Raw genomic sequence first — 17,676 nt, forward strand, 5'->3', positions numbered from 1 at the left:
TAAGAGGCAGGGGAAGCACAATGGAACATGGAGGGCAGGAGGCAGGTGATATGGGCATGGACTGGGATGATGGAAGGCAGGGACTGCAAGCTGACCATGCTGGACGGGCAGGAGGAGCAGTGGCACAGACTCGAACAATGCAGGGCAGGGTGTAGTAATGCTGGGGTCAGAGGTTGACAATGTATGGAAGGCCTGCATGCACAGGGGTAGCTCAATGGACCATGGAGGGCAGGAGGGAGGGGGCAGAGTCAAGCACACCGAAAACCAAAGGCAGGAAGGAGGGGCAGGAGCAGAGGCAGCAAGCTGACCACATCGATAGGGCTTACAGGGGCAGTAAGCTGTTCACAGAGGGCAGGAGTAATGGGACGGGGGCACATGGGTGGTGAATGGAGGGAAGGCAGAAGGGGCTGGGGCAGCAATCTGACCGTGGTGAGCTGACCGTCATGGGCACTGTCAACACAATGGATCATGGAGGGTAGGAGCGAGGGCCAGGGCTGTGCACTCGGAAAACGGGGGGCAGGGGGTAGGGAGCAGGGGCAGCAAGCTGATCATGGAAGGCAGGCGAGAGGGACCAGGGCCCACAGATGGAGAACACGGGGCAGGTAGAAAGGGTACAGGGGAAGCAAGTTGACCACAGAGGGCAGGACGTGGGGGCAAGGTCACTCAGATAGAGAATGAAGGGCAAGCACGAGGGGGGCATGAGCAGGCTGAGGTGAGTTGGCCTCAGAACCCTCGAAATTCATTTTAAAAAAAAGGTTAAATAGACATTATAACCAGGTATGGTAATATGATCTTCCCTAACATAACAAGCATTGGAAATGCAATAGGTCTCGCAATAGAATAGTTAGACATTTTTCTTTTTGCAAATGGAAGAGTGGCGTTGCGTGGATGAGTAGCGTTGCGTGGATGAGTGGCGTTGCGTGGATGAGTGGCGTGTGTGAGTGACGTTGCGTGTGTGAGTGGCGTTGCGTGTGTGAGTGGCGTTGCGTATGTGAGTGGCGTAGCGTGTGTGAGTGGCGTTGCGTGTGTGAGTGGCGTTGCGTGTGTGAGTGGCGTTGCGTGTGTGAGTGGCGTTGCGTGGATGAGTGGTGTTGGAATGCAATAAGTATCGCATTAGAAAAGTTGTAGTTATTGATCTTGTAAATGACATAATTTTTTTTTTTTTGCGATGTTAAAATTGCTATATTGATGGCTTTGTCATTTACAATGCCAATAGTTATAACGTTTGCAAATGTGACACCTATAGCATTTGGAATGCAACATGTTTAGTATTTACGTGACTTATATGGCAGCTCTGGTCGTTATGCTACATCTCTAGATAGTTTTATCTTCCGCAAATGTGACACCTATTGTAACACAATATGTGTTGTGAGGGTGAGTGAGGGTGAGGGGATGAGGGTGAGGTGTTGAGGGTGAGGGGTTGAGGGTGAGTGAGGGTGAGGGTGAGTGAGGGTGAGGTGTTGAGGGTGAGGCGTTGAGGGTGAGTGAGGGTGAGGCTGAGGTGTTGAGGGTGAGTGAGGGTGAGGAGTTGAGCGTGAGTGAGGGTGAGGGTGAGGGTGAGTGAGTGTGAGGGGTTGTGGGTGAGTGAGGGTGAGGATGAGTGAGGGTGAGGGGTTGAGGGTGAGTGAGGGTGAGGGTGAGGGTGAGTGAGGGTGAGGCTGAGGGGTTGAGGGTAAGTGAGGGTGAGTGAAGGTGAGGCTGAGGGGTTGAGGGTAAGTGAGGGTGAGTGAGAGTGAGGGTGAGTGAGGGGTTGAGGGTGAACGGTTGAGGGTGAGTGAGGGTGAGGGTGAGGTGTTGAGGGTGAGTGAGGGTGAGGGGTTGAGAGTGAGTGAGGGTGAGGCGTTGAGGGTGAGTGAGGGTGAGGGTGAGTGTGGGTGAGGGTGAGTGAGGGTGAGTGAGGGTGAGTGAGGGTGAGTGAGGGTGAGTGAGGGTGAGGGTGAGTGAGGGTGAGGGGTTGAGGGTGAGTGAGGGTGAGGGGTTGAGGGTGAGTGAGGATGAGGGGTTGAGGCTGAGTGAGGGTGAGGGTGATTGAGGGTAAGGGTTTGAGGCTGATTGAGGGTGAGGGTGAGGGGTTGAGGGTGAGTGAGGGTGAGGTGTTGAGGGTGAGTGAGGGTTATTGTGGGTGAGGGTGAGTGAGGGTGAGGGTGAGTGAGGGTGAGTGAGGGTGAGTGAGTGTGAGTGAGGGTGGGGGTGAGTGAGGGTGAGTGAGTGTGAGTGAGGGTGAGTGAGGGTGAGTGAGGGTGAGGGTGAGTGAGGGTGAGGTGTTGAGGGTGAGTGAGGGTGAGGAGTTGAGGGTGAGTGAGGGTGAGGGTGAGTGAGTGTGAGGGGTTGAGGGTGAGTGAGGGTGAGGGTGAGTGAGGGTGAGGGGTTGAGGGTGAGTGAGGGTGAGGGTGAGTGAGGGTGAGGCTGAGGGGTTGAGGGTAAGTGAGGGTGAGTGAGGGTGAGGCAGAGGGGTTGAGGGTAAGTGAGGGTGAGTGAGAGTGAGGGTGAGTGAGGGGTTGAGGGTGAACGGTTGAGGGTGAGTGAGGGTGAGGGTGAGGTGTTGAGGGTGAGTGAGGGTGAGGGGTTGAGAGTGAGTGAAGGTGAGGCGTTGAGGGTGAGTGAGGGTGAGGGTGAGTGTGGGTGAGGGTGAGTGAGGGTGAGTGAGGGTGAGGGTGAGTGATTGCGAGTAGCAAAAAAATCGTATGGAGCCTGGGGCGTAGCGCAGGCTCCTGCAGGGGGAGGCTGGGACAGGCTGGGGTACCCCTTGAACTCAATTTCTACGACTATCCCTGAGTTGTGAGAAACTGGGGAGGGGGGGGGGATTCGGAAGGACGGGGTGACATCATGTAGATTTACACCATGGCATCGTGCTCCACAGCAAGCGAACGTCTCCCACAAACGGCAACATAGCGCGGCACAAAAACTCGGACTCTTTCCCCTGAGGGAAACGCGCACAGGCCTGCAGAACGGCTTATTTCCACCCTGTCAGAAATGGCACCTCAGCATGTGCCTTCCCTCGTCACTGAACAGGGCATATTGAACAGGGTCGAGGGCTGGAGGGCTGGCAGCTCGTCCTGTTCTCTTCCGTGAATGTCTAGCTGATTTGTCTTGCCAATAAAATATTATTTAACCGGGAGATGGAAACGTGCAGAGAAATGGATAGAGAGTGAGCGGAGACAAATGGAGGCGGGGGCTGGGGAGAGCGAGGGTAGGGAAACAGACAATAGGAAAAAGTAGAAAGAGGAAACATGCAGCAATGGAGAGAACACATCAGAAGAGCAGCTGTAAAATGGGATTGCGAGAGGGAAAATGAAAGGACATGTGGGACAGAGGAGAAGAGCACGAGGTGACCCAACAGGAGTAGATGGGTACTGGGGAGACATGACAGAAGTTAGAGATTAAATAGGTGCGACGGGGGTAAGAGGGCTGAGATATAGGGGTGCTTAGAGCGACGGAGATGCAGGGAAGGAGAGTGACGGTCACAGAAGGGGAGAGGTGTATAGAGATGGCGGGAGACGGAACTATCCCTGAGTTGTGAGAAACTGGGGAGGGGGGGGATTCGGAAGGACGGGGTGACATCATGTAGATTTACACCATGGCATCGTGCTCCACAGCAAGCGAACGTCTCCCACAAACGGCAACATAGCGCGGCACAAAAACTCGGACTCTTTCCCCTGAGGGAAACGCGCACAGGCCTGCAGAACGGCTTATTTCCACCCTGTCAGAAATGGCACCTCAGCATGTGCCTTCCCTCGTCCCTGAACAGGGCATATTGAACAGGGTCGAGGGCTGGAGGGCTGGCAGCTCGTCCTGTTCTCTTCCGTGAATGTCTAGCTGATTTGTCTTGCCAATAAAATATTATTTAACCGGGAGATGGAAACGTGCAGAGAAATGGATAGAGAGTGAGCGGAGACAAATGGAGGCGGGGGCTGGGGAGAGCGAGGGTAGGGAAACAGACAATAGGAAAAAGTAGAAAGAGGAAACATGCAGCAATGGAGAGAACACATCAGAAGAGCAGCTGTAAAATGGGATTGCGAGAGGGAAAATGAAAGGACATGTGGGACAGAGGAGAAGAGCACGAGGTGACCCAACAGGAGTAGATGGGTACTGGGGAGACATGACAGAAGTTAGAGATTAAATAGGTGCGACGGGGGTAAGAGGGCTGAGATATAGGGGTGCTTAGAGCGACAGAGATGCAGGGAAGGAGAGTGACGGTCACAGAAGGGGAGAGGTGTATAGAGATGGCGGGAGGCGGAACTATCCCTGAGTTGTGAGAAACTGGTGAGGGGGGGGGATTCGGAAGGACGGGGTGACATCATGTAGATTTACACCATGGCATCGTGCTCCACAGCAAGCGAACGTCTCCCACAAACGGCAACATAGCGCGGCACAAAAACTCGGACTCTTTCCCCTGAGGGAAACGCGCACAGGCCTGCAGAACGGCTTATTTCCACCCTGTCAGAAATGGCACCTAAGCATGTGCCTTCCCTCGTCCCTGAACAGGGCATATTGAACAGGGTCGAGGGCTGGAGGGCTGGCAGCTCGTCCTGTTCTCTTCCGTGAATGTCTAGCTGATTTGTCTTGCCAATAAAATATTATTTAACCGGGAGATGGAAACGTGCAGAGAAATGGATAGAGAGTGAGCGGAGACAAATGGAGGCGGGGGCTGGGGAGAGCGAGGGTAGGGAAACAGACAATAGGAAAAAGTAGAAAGAGGAAACATGCAGCAATGGAGAGAACACATCAGAAGAGCAGCTGTAAAATGGGATTGCGAGAGGGAAAATGAAAGGACATGTGGGACAGAGGAGAAGAGCACGAGGTGACCCAACAGGAGTAGATGGGTACTGGGGAGACATGACAGAAGTTAGAGATTAAATAGGTGCGACGGGGGTAAGAGGGCTGAGATATAGGGGTGCTTAGAGCGACGGAGATGCAGGGAAGGAGAGTGACGGTCACAGAAGGGGAGAGGTGTATAGAGATGGCGGGAGGCGGACGAGGAAAATGGTTAGAGAAGGAAAGATGAAGGAAGCACGAGGGAGAAAAAGAAGACGTAAGAGGGTGAAAATGCATAGAAAACAGAAAAGATTAATAGGTGGGGGAGAGGGCTAGCGAGGGGAGAGCAACAGAATAGACGATCGTGATTAGAGGGTGAAAGGAAGAGAGATGAGAGATCGTGGGACGGAGGTGAAGAGAGAGATATTCGTATAACGTGTAAGAGGAGATAGCTGGAGTGATAGATGAGTTGAGATGAGGATGAGGGACATCGAGAGGTAGGCGATTAAATGGAAACGTATTGAAAGGAGATGGGCAGTTGGAGGAAATTAACAAACAAGACGGAGGGCATTGCTGTGGGGAGGGGGTGGAGGAGAAATGCACACGGCGGGCAGGGGAGGGGGCGGAGCGGGGAGAGCGGCATGTGGGTGTGAAGAAGCCGGGGCCTTTGAAGTGAAGCTAAGCTTCACTTCAAAAGGTGTCGGGAGGAATGCGGCTGAGGGAACAGACGGCGATTGCGGCTGAGGGAACTGATGTGCACGCGCTTTTAAGCTCAATGCACATGCGCATTGAGCTTAAAAGTCACGGGCACTGCAAGGAATCGCCACGATTCCTTGCTTGTTAGTTAAAGGTTGTTTAAGCCGCAATAGGCTCGCAAGCTCGATGCGCATGCGCATCGACAGGCGAGACCTAAAAAAACTGAAAATCACTGATCAAATCAATGGTTAAAGTGCCATTATAGTTAGGTATGTTAATAAGATCTTATTTTCTTAAAATTCACTGAAAAATTGAAGGTCAAATTAATGTTATAGGTAGTTGTTGAAATTAGTTAAAACACTTAAACATGAGAAAACACTGAAATTAGCATGCAAGCTGACTATCAAGTGCTCCCCTGTCATTGGCGGCATCACTGAGGACATCTCAAATGAGTAGCAGATGAGTAGCACACTACACTATGGGGCTTGTACGGTTGGAACAGTATTCAATTTTCATTTCAAAAGCTTTTTTCGGGTTGTCAATACCAACCATATAAGCGATCATTAAAATACAAAGCTATTATTAACAGCCCTCATTAAATTCTCAAATATTTACTAAACAGCATGGGTAACTTTGTGTACAGCATAAGCAAAATGTATTCATGCAAAATCGCAAGAGTGCAAGTGCTATATAAATTGCATGATGTGCAAATGTCGCAATAAGGTGCCATATGTAAATAATCTACATTTCATGCAGATTTTTACCAAGGTGGCAAGTGCTAACAATTTTTACTTTATGTGCAAATCTCGCGATAAGGTGCCATATGCCAGCAATATACATTTTGTGCAAGTTTTGCAACATAAATACGTTTATGTACAACATAGGCAAAATATATTCGTGCAAAATTGCAGGAAAAAAATGCCAAGTGCTTTCTATTTTGCTTGGTGTGTAAATGTCACTAAGATGTACCATGTGTAATTATTTTCATTTCATACAGATTTTTACCAAAGTGACAAATGCTAACAATTTTCACATTATGTGCAAGTTTCGCAATAAATTGTCATATGCCGACAACATACCTTTCGTGCAAATTTTGCAAAAAGTGCAATATGCCGGTAATACTGAGTTAATTAGATCATGACATATTAATATGCAAACTCAAAAAGTGATAGATTTCCTAGCAGCTGTACATTTTAAAATGTAGGATGCAACATAAAAACAAATATCCGGACCTTCCAGAGAAAACATTAACCTCATGGCATCTCATGGCATTTTTGGTGGATCGTACATTATATTTTAAAAAGAGTATTCCATTTTTTGTAATCATTGGCAAGCATTTTGGTATTGTGCATGGGCGTCGAGAGAGGTACTTATCTAGCTTTGGGGTGTAGTGGCCAGCAGAGCGAAGCAGGAGGTGTGAGAGATATACGCATGTACAAAATATCATAGTAAGTAGCTGGCAGTTATAATTTTCTCTGCGGTCCTGTATTACGTTTCATGGTTTCTATTATGCTAGAGACAGGGAAAACAAGAAGGGGTTTAGATAATGTTTTATATGCCATCCAATTATAACCAGTCCATTTGGATGAGGTGGGGGAGGAGGCGGGGAGACTGTAGACAGCTACAAACCACCAAACTAGCAGCAGAGCAGCGTTGTGTTGTGTGTGTTGTGTATATGCCAAGAAAAAGGGGATAATCAGAGAAGCCCTAGTCATCCAGATGGATACAGGCAGAAGCAGTGATGCAGGCAGTGTTTAATTTGTAAAAAAAAAGATAAGTGGCAGGGCCCTCGTCAGGAGGCAACTGCCTTTTGCATAACACTTTCCTACTGTAATCAATCAATCAACCATTCAGAGTACTTGTAGAGCGCGCTACTTACCCGTGAGGGTCTCAAGGCGCTGGGGGGTGGGAGGGTGCTGCTACTGCTGGAAGAGCCAGGTCTTGAGGAGTCTTCTGAAGGTGAGCAGGTCCTGGGTCTGCCGTATGTGGGTAGGGAGGGTGTTCCAGGTCTTGGCGGCGAGGTGGGAGAACGATCTGCCGCCAGAGGTTGTTCGTTGGATGCGGGGGACTGTGGCGAGGGCGTGGCTGGCGGAGCTGGCGGGTGGAGGTGTAGAAGCCGAGTCTGCTGTTAAGGTAGGGTGGTCCGGCATTGTGGAGTGCTTTGTGTGCGCGGGTGAGGAGCTTGAAGGTACTTACACAACTACTAACCATCACACGGAAGTGTTACAATTGAGACTGTTCGAGGCTGCCAAAGCTTTAAGAATGGTTTGGGTGGCAAGTTTTATTTGTCAATGTATATTGAATTAAAAAACAACTGTTTTACTGGACCTCTGGAAACTACACAAACTGCGCCCCCATGTGGAACGTGTCATAAGTGCAGGTTCAGGCAATTAAGTGCAGGTGCTGAGCACCGGAAACCACCGGCTCAAATTAAGCACTGGATGCAGTCAAATCAGTCAAATGATATATGGGCCGGAATGGAAGTTGGTATCATGAGTTGTGAGCTCCCGGGCACGGTTTTAAAGGCAGGTGATGCTGTAACTGCTGCACACAGACACCCCGTGAGTGAGGAAAGAAATGGAAAAGAAATGAAAAGTGTAAGCTAAGCATCAACAATGCAATCTTTACCAGGACCAAAATGCACATATTCCTTCTTGGTCAAAGGAAGCCACATGGTTCTCTCCCCAAGCCTCTCTCATGCTCCCAAAGATGGGGAGGCAGTGCTTAATTTGTAAAAGAATAAGTGCCGGGTACCAAAGTTTTGCTCAGAAGCCTGCGGGATGTTGAGGATCGCGGCTCATAGTTTAGATTCCCCATCATGCCTCTTTTATCGAGCACCCTTTCTCTTTATGCTGGTCTTGCAAGTTTTTCACATCCCTGCTTTCTTTCCTTGTCACTGTTTTTCTCTTTCTCAGCGTCTCTCTTTCCCTCCTTGTCATTTTCTCTTTCTTGCTCTGGATCAAAGTCTGATGAGTTAGAGTAATTGGTGGTCCCCAAAAGTGACTGCCTGGTAGCCCCACCTGCAACCACTGGCTCAAATTAAGCAAGGCAAAGAGACTTTTTGGCCACGTCCCAGAACTTGAACGAAAAAAAGAGGCATGAGGTGGAATCAAGACAAGGCAGCTATGCTCCATCCAGATCTTCAAAGCGGACCTCAAATCTCTTTTATTCCAAAGACACTTTCAGAACTAATTCCCTCCTTCTCAGACCCCGCCAGGAAGTTCTTTAGTCATTGTAAATTTGTCACATATATTTATATTTTTGTTTGTACATCCTGTGCTTGCTGCGTTTGATTTTGTGTTCCGTTTGCCTGCGTTGTTTTGATTCTATGGCCTGCTATTTTTCGCCAGGAAGTTCTTTAGTCATTGTAAAATTTGTCATTTATATTCATATTTTTGCTCGTACAGTCTGTGCTTGCTGTGTTTGAGATTGTGTGCCTTATGCCTGCGTCGCTTTGATTCTATGGCATGCTATTTTTCGCCAGGAAGTTCTTTAGTCATTGTACAATTTGTCATTTATATTCATAGTTTTGTTTGTACAGTCTGTACTTGCTGTGTTTGAGATTGTGTTCCTTTTGCCTGCGTTGTTTTGATTCTATGGCATGCTATTTGTGCTTGTTCCATTCCTAGTGCTCTGACACCTTCGGGTAAAGTCCGCGCTTTAAAAAAAATGCATTAAATAAAATAAATAAATACTTAAATAAAAAAATATAGCGCCAACTCGACCCAGCGGTATTGGAGCGCTTTCCATGATCACCGGCTCCATTACACCAATAATCCTGGCATCAAGCAGCACTCACTGGTGGCGACAGCCTGAGAAAAACACTGGGACAAGCATGCTTTTCACAAATTAATCAGATATGGAAGAGAGTGTGGCTCCTGTGAACTGGTCGACCCTGCGTCCGTCTCTTCTTTCTCACCTTGCTCCTGTCTGTGATTGGCCAGGGCCAGCTGATAAGAGGCCGCAGGGCCCTCCAGGCCCAGGTAGCACGGCAGGCTCAGTGCCAGCCCCCCTGCGCGGCGCTGTTTGTATTTAAGAGGGGTCCCGGGGGGGGCATGGGAACCGCCCCCTCCCCGTGCGCACGGAGGGACGGGCGCATTCCGCAGCCCTTTGTAGTATATTTAGCGCTCTCCGCGCCGGGGAGGTGTGGGTGAGGACAGCGCAGGCCTCCGGGGGCTGCTGCTGGGCGCTACATAAAAGGCCATGGAGCCAGCGGCAAGTGTCTGAGTCCACCACCTCACAGCCTCAATCCACACAGCTATTGCGCGCAGCACTCCAGAGCAGAAACTCCAACGATGCTCTATCTACGATCTCCCAAAGGGCATCAAGCAGTCAATAGCTGAAAAGAACAGAGCCCGCAGAGAGTGGCAGAGGAACCGCACCCCCGACCTGCTGAAGAAGTATAATGAGCTGACAAGGCAGCTGAAGATACAAATAAGCCAGCACAGAGGTGAAAAATGGGAAGCAGCTACAGCTAACCTAAAGGACTCAGACAACTCTCTCTGGAGAATGACCCGACGCCTGACTGGGAAGAAGGAACCAAACCCACCGATCCAAGGGAAGACTCACCTGGCATGCAGCAACAGGGATAAGGCTGAGGTCTTCGCTGACACGCTGGAGGAATCCTTCAGGCCCAACCAGGCAAGCAAACTGGCAACAGAAGTTGAGCAAGAGGTCGCCATGCATCACCAGGAGCACCCACCGGAAACAGAAACTGCACACATTGAGGAATGCTCAATGGGCGAATTACTGGCCCTGGCAAAAACACTGAAAAACGGCAAGGCACCAGGGAAGGACGGAATAGTCAACCAAGCCATCAAGATGCTCCCAGATAACGCAGTGGATCACCTTGCTGAGATATTTAACGCGTGCATGCAGCACCAGTATTTCCCAAACGCCTGGAAAGAAGCAAGAGTCGTCGTATTCCCCAAGGCTGGGAAACCACTGCGAGACCCTGCAAACTACCGCCCCATAAGTCTGCTATCTGGCCTATCAAAACTCTTCGAAAAAGTTATCCTTGCCCGTCTCGTTGACTTCGCGACAAGCAACAACCTACTTGCCAAAGAACAGTTTGGGTTCCGGAAAGACCACTCAACAAATCACCAACTCCTCAGAGTGGTGGACATCATCAGCCACGGATTCAACATCAACAAGTCTACTGGAGTAGTCTTTCTGGATGTAGCCAAAGCATTTGACCGAGTATGGCATGAGGGCCTGCTCTACAAACTTATCAAGCTCAAGTTTCCCAGCTACCTGGTCAAGTTGCTGACCAGCTACCTGACAGAACGGACCTTTCACGTGGCGGTGCGAGAAGAATGTTCATCACCGCGCCCAATTCTAGCTGGAGTGCCTCAGGGGTCAATCCTAGGACCATTCCTCTTCAACATATTCACAAACGACATACCCACTGACCTAAAGAAGACTGATCTTGCCCTTTACGCGGATGATGTTGCAGTCATCTCCCAATCCTTCAGTGACAAAGAAGTGGCGAAGAACCTGGAGGCATCGCTTTGCAGACTCTCCGAATGGTACAGCGACTGGCAGATCACCCTGAACACAAGCAAAACCACAGCAACCTTATTTACCAGGAAGCTGAACAGGAAACACCCACAGATCCTCCTCAATGGGGATGAGGTCAAATGGGAAAACAGCAGCTCCTACCTGGGGGTGACTCTGGACTCTAAACTCAGCTGGAGAAACCACATAGAGAAGACCTGCCAGAAAGCAGCATCCAAACTGGCTGCATTATACCCACTCCTGAAGTCTAAGTCGATGCCCATGCAGAGCAAGGTGCGAGTAATCACCGCAATAATTCGACCAACTATGACATACGCTTCACCAGTTTGGAGTGGCTGCCGCCCACAGCTGCGGAAGGACCTACAAATACTTCAGAGCAAGGCCTTACGGATTGCAGCAGGTGCTCCCATGTTCACACGAACAGCAGACCTCCACAGAGACCTAGGCATCGAGATGCTGGACGACCATCTCCTCAAACTCAACAGGACATTCTACAAAGGACTGGATCAAAAAGAAAACCCACTGATCCGGAAACTTGCAGATATCGCTACAAACCCATTTGACCGCTATCCGCGTCCCATTGAAGCGCTAACCTTGCGAAGCTGAAACAGCAACGCAGCATCCAAAAACTCATTACTGCCTGAAGGCAAACGCCGGCAGATACGCAAAACTCACCGCTGCCCTGATGGCATAACAGCCTCGGCAAGCACCTAAAACCCGCTCACTGCCGGCTGGCATTAGCCGCGGCAGGCACCCAAACCTCAACACTAACAGAAGGATCTACACGGACAAAGACGAGACTCTCGAAGGAAACATGCTGACAATTCTGCAAACACTACTGACCGCTACCCGCGGCCCATCACTGAGCTGACCATGTGATGCAACCTCAACTGTGACAAAGCGTCACACACCAATAAGACAACCTAAACAGCGACTACAAAATTCCAAACGAATATGGAGTAATGAGGCTATTGCCTCGGTATCCAAAAACTCACCACTGTCAGAAGGTATCTGACAGGAGAAGACAAGAAACAGGCTGGCAAGTGTCTGACTCCCCGGGGCGCAGGAGGCGGCTGCAGCACAGGCCAAGGATGAAAAGGTGGGGCACGCACTTTCAATCTGAATAGTTTTTAAAACATTTTTTTTTTAGACCTGTTGCAATATTTTGTAACCAAACAATCATGCAGCTTGGCCTCCCCAGACACTGGCGCTAACGAAATGTAAATAACGTGGAGCCCGCTGTGCTTAATTTGAGCCGGGGGGTTGCAGGACTTAATTTTGGGCACCGGCATTTATTTTTTCTCATTAATCATTTTCCGGGAGGGAAAGATGGAAAAACGTACAAATTGGAATGACGAGCAAGAAAAGGACGGAAAATCCGTCAGAAAAGAGGGTGCAGAAACCTGCAATATAGGGGCAGGTAGTGTCTGGGTGTGGATCAAATAGGTCTGGGTGGATTTCAGACTATCTGCCCTGCTACTGTGCGCACCAGTGTTTAATTGCACCGGCCCTGGGCTTGGCACTCTTTCTTTAACAAATTAAACACCGTGTGGGTGCTATTTAGACGACCGTGTGGCGCAAAACGGCGAAAAGCAACGTAAAACTCTCAATCAATTTATTTACCATTAAACATCCCAGTGGCGCAGGATAGGTGCAGAGCCACGCAAGGGCCCACGGTCCTCGGCAAATCTAGGCCATGCCGGGCATTTAGAGTCCCGTGCAGACGTGAAGTATTTCTGGTAATCCGATTATGCTACAAACTGGACATTTTGGTTTGATTTTGAGTGGCCTGATTGGTGGTGCCTCTTTTAAAGTCAGACACCAGGGGATCAGAATTTTAAAACGTCCCTTAACCCATCATCTATTACAAGTTGTACCTAACTTTAGGTGCGCATCAAAATCCAGACGTGCCGCTTTTTATTGGGTCTTTACCTCTGGTGAAGTGAAATTTAACTTGGGGAAAATTGCGAGGCATGTAGTAATTACCACAAAACGTGTAACTCCAATCTCAGGGCAAACAGTAGTTGGTGCAAGGGTTGGAAAGAGCTGGCCACACTTAACGAGAGTCAATACACCTGGGGCTAACCCGCTACGAGTGAGGTGTTTATTGCACCTGTTGTGTACTAAAACTAAAATGTTTGTCGACCTCGCAAGGATGAAAGGCTGAATGGCTGCGCCGGGATTCACACCTGTACCCATGAGTCGAACATAGGTCACTGGAATGGACGCAGCAGTCCATGAGCCAGTTTCATGTGTGGCTCATGAACTAATGTCGGCTCTGTGGACTTCAGTAAATACGGGGGAACCCTGTCATTAAATCGTCCCCACTACTCCCTGCTTTAATGCTGTGCTCTTGGATTTAATGACCTCAGGAGGATGAAAGGCTAGCTCGGCCAGACCAGGATTTGATCTTGTGGTCTGAATGTTAACAGATGTCAGCAGGGAGGTCATAACTCACTGAGCCATCTTTCATGTCCGGAATGCTCTCAAAGACAGGGAGTCGAAATGGGAGTGGTCCTGTCCTGGAGGTAGGATACAGGTGGTGGGCATAGAGAGACTGCAGGGTGTCCTTAGGGCCCGTAGAGAGTGTAAACAGATCCGGCAGGATGGCTCAGTGAGTTAAACCCTGAGCTATGCAGTGCTATACAGGGCCAAGTCTGAAGCCAGCAGAGCCTATTCTACCTTCCATCCTTCTGAGGCTGGTGAATTGACTAGAATTAAATTGAAAAATTGGAGTGGAAAAACGATGGATTTAGGCCCAGATCTTTGGACTGGGGTGAATGTGTGACATTGATCCACATTCTGTCCATCACTGTTGTGTTTGCAATTACCGCTCTAAGTGTACTGGGGATGCTCAGACGTGAGTCCCAGGCACTCCACACCACTGGAGTCAAGCTAGCTGGGCTGATGAGAGGTGTTACCTCGAAACCGGGCCGGTCCTCGGATGCTTGATTCCGTTCTGGGAAGGACATGGCTTTTGTAGTTCGGACTGGACTGTTCCCATGGGGCACAGGGTCAGCGCTGATTTGCATATCGCCATTGTCTAACCCAGGGTGGTGTGGAGTGGAAAAACGATGGATTTAGGCCCAGATCTTTGGACTGGGGTGAATGTGTGACATTGATCCACATTCTGTCCATCACTGTTGTGTTTGCAATTACCGCTCTAAGTGTACTGGGGATGCTCAGACGTGAGTCCCAGGCACTCCACACCACTGGAGTCAAGCTAGCCGGGCTGATGAGAGGTGTTACCTCGAAACCGGGCCGGTCCTCGGATGCTTGATTCCGTTCTGGGAAGGACATGGCTTTTGTAGTTCGGACTGGACTGTTCCCATGGGGCACAGGGTCAGCGCTGATTTGCATATCGCCATTGTCTAACCCAGGGTGGTGTGGAGTGGAAAAACGATGGATTTAGGCCCAGATCTTTGGACTGGGGTGAATGTGTGACATTGATCCACATTCTGTCCATCACTGTTGTGTTTGCAATTAGAATTAAATTGAGCAATAGCAACGCTTGTGATGTGCAAAGGGTAAAAACTATAAACGTGTCTTATGAAATACAATATAAAAAGCAACTGTAGATGGAGGAGTAGCAAGATAGTTGCACAGGGGAACTTTGGAGAGCAACGAACTGAACTCATGTGTTATTAAAAACATCTCAGACATCTTCAAGATGACAGGGATGTCACAGAGCACCTGATTGGATGCTACTTGGCCTGCCACATTGAGGGTAGAAGTCTTCTAAGAAGTGTAGTTTGCTCTCTCGTTCCCTCCAGTTATTGTGCTGTATTTACTCTCTACGGGAAACATCCTTTACAACGCAACTTTTACCACGCAGTGCCTTTACGACGCAACTTTTACAAGGCAAACCACTACAACGCATTGCGCTGGGGGGCGCTCTAGGATAGGGAATACGTTTAAATTACTGTCCAACACCTTCCCTAGTGTCCACGGGAACTGGAGTTGGAATAGTAAATTCAACTATTCACTATCCAGCGCCCCAAAGCGCTATGCGTTGTAAAGGTTTGCGTTGTAAAAACCGCGTTGTAAAGGCATGCGATGTAAAAGCATGCGTCGTAATGTCATACATCCCTCTCTACAGTAACTGAAAGGCAGCATGCAGTAGTTTGGAAACCTCCTGCATAAATACATTATCCTACAATGTGCTGCATAATTCTTTCTTTTGATTGAAAAATACAAACAAAGATTTTTCTTTTCATTTAAGATCAATTCATTCTCCCCCTCCGCCCTGACCGGGCAGGGTTTCTGAAGACGCTTTGTATATGAATGCCACATTCTAAAGCACAAATTTATGCTACCTGTGTACGTATACGTAGGAGTACTTACCTAGCTGTAAAACAATACTTGCGTCACCATGCTGCGCCCATTGGTTTATACCCCACAGCGCCTCTCAAAGAATGAAATAAAGGCACATGTTGTGAGCAGAAGTCTTCACAACTCAAATCTAGATGTATTACCTTACTTATACATATATACCTTCCATGTACGTATGCGTCTTTATTACTTTACTTCTAATTCAGCATCTTTAATGCACTACCCTATATCTCCCCCATACCTCTCTCAATATATCCTCTACCGCCACTCTCTGGCTCATCCCAAACCCCTGTCTACTACTATGAGCCCCAAAATAACCCTTTCTAGACTCTTCCCTCCTCTATGCATCCGTGCATCATCTGAAACCTCTTTTGCCATTCAGATTTCCAGCCTCTCTAAACCCTTCCCTCCGACACTTCCCCCCTCCCTTCTACCCATCCAAAACTTCTCCTGCCGCTCTGATCTCAAACACTTTCTAGACCCTCCCCTCTTCTATCCCGCCACAATCCAACTAACACACTCACATTTCCACCCTCAAATGAATTTCATATTTTCCTATACTAAGTGACCACTCATCCTGCTTGGGTTCCGGAGCAGTGTGCTATTCGCTGAAAAGCGCTTTCACGCCTCATCAGTGGTACCAAGCGCTATATAAATGCAAACCGTTCCCTCTTCCATCCCTCCACTATCCATTTTTAATCCAAATACCAGACTCACATTTCCACCGCCCAAATTACTTTTTCTATTTCCCTCTACTAATTCACCAATAATCCTTTTTGCGTTCTGGAATAGTGTGCTACTCGTCGAAAAGTGCTTTGATGCCTTGTCAGTCGTACTAAACGCTATATAAATACAATTAAAATTACAGCACAAGGACTATTGAACATGTCCATGGGATGGAACGAAAAATGCTTCTTGGAGATCCCATGGCAATAGTGACTGGGCATCGATTGTATCTTTCGCTTTTGCTGCAGACCCTTACACTGGGGACCATGTACAACTTTTAGCGTTTGACTCTCAGCGTAGCGAGGCCGAGCAGTCCAAGGTCATGGAGGTGCTTTAGACTAGAAACATTTCACTCAGCAACAGAACAAAAACAAGAAAGTTAAATAGAAGCAGTTGCCAGAAAAAAAAAAAAAAAGAAAGTCCCTCAGCAGAAAGCAATTTTGGTATTTTACTGACCTCTACAGGTCGTTTTCTATCAAGACAGTTAAATAGAGGCAGTTGAACAACCAGAAAGCAATTCTGGTATGTTACTGACCTCTACTGGTCGTTTTCTATCAAGACAGTTAGATAGAAGCAGTTGAACAGTAAAAAAAAAGTCCCTAAGCGGAAGCAGATAAGTCCTAGGGCTGATCTCCAGAGCCCACAAAGGACATACACATATAAGTATATACTAAAGTATGGATCACTGAAACAATATCGACGTCAAGAATGTCGAATTACAAAAATATCGAGGCAAAAATATAGAATACCAAAATATCGACCTCCTGTCTCCAAACAGGTAAGCACAAAAATATTGAATCAAAAATATCGATGTAAAAAATATAGTCAAAATATCGAATTTTTTAAAATGCTTTAAATTAATTAAAAATTAATGAAATAATATATATAATTAACTTAAACATACTTAAAATACTTAAATAACCTTAAAATTAATAAATAATTAATGTAGGTAAAAAAAACATACACATTGATTTGTTAATACATATATATATATATATATATTAACGTAATATTAATAAAATATTCACAATATTTTTACCGTAGGATAGCGGAAAGGGTAAACTTTACTATTACCACTCCAGTAAGTGCAACAGTAGGGAAAGCGTTGGATAGCGTAGGAGTAAAAATTACTATTCCCACTCCAGAGTGTGCAACAGTAGGGAAAGCGTTGGATAGCGTAGGGGTAAAAATTACTATTCCCACTCCAGAGTGAAACAGTAGTGAAAGCGTTGGATAGCGTAGGGGTAAAAATTACTAGGTTAATTAATCAATAGGGAGGAGGGAAAGGGGTCCATTCAAATCCCCATTACAATAGTCAGATTGATCAAAATGTAGAATGGACACTTGTAGCTTCATAACCATTGGTTATAATTGAAGCACCCTCATAAACGTTATGATCTTTAATGCGGTGGATATCTGTTATCCGCCCATTATCAGCGTTATGGCATAGTCATCGGGTGTTCAATATTGTGCTATATGCCAGCCTCAACCCGAGGCAACCTCTGGTCTGGAGAGCAGTGTCTAGAAATTGGAGGATTCTCCCAGAGAGAAGGTGCAAAAAAAGGTGAAAAAATAATTTTTCTTTACATAAAAAACAAGGCCTCTACGAACAGAATTTTTTTTCATATAAAAGGAGAGGTGGTGTTAGTT

The 17,676-nt window shown here is 47.8% G+C and overlaps 1 protein-coding gene across 1 annotated transcript in view; it reads left to right on the plus strand.

Annotated features, from left to right (window-relative positions):
• The first annotated feature begins 12,006 nt into the window (after window positions 1–12,006).
• The window catches only part of LOC144821545 (kyphoscoliosis peptidase-like), a 153,965-nt gene continuing 148,295 nt past the window's right edge, over window positions 12,007–17,676 (plus strand). The window contains exon 1 of the mRNA XM_078678717.1: window positions 12,007–12,067. The gene's annotated coding sequence lies outside the window, so the exon portion shown is untranslated. The remainder of the gene's footprint in view (window positions 12,068–17,676) is intronic.

Source organism: Lissotriton helveticus, chromosome 2_2 (genome assembly GCF_964261635.1).
Source record: "Lissotriton helveticus chromosome 2_2, aLisHel1.1, whole genome shotgun sequence".
Classification (NCBI taxonomy): Eukaryota; Metazoa; Chordata; class Amphibia; order Caudata; family Salamandridae; genus Lissotriton; species Lissotriton helveticus.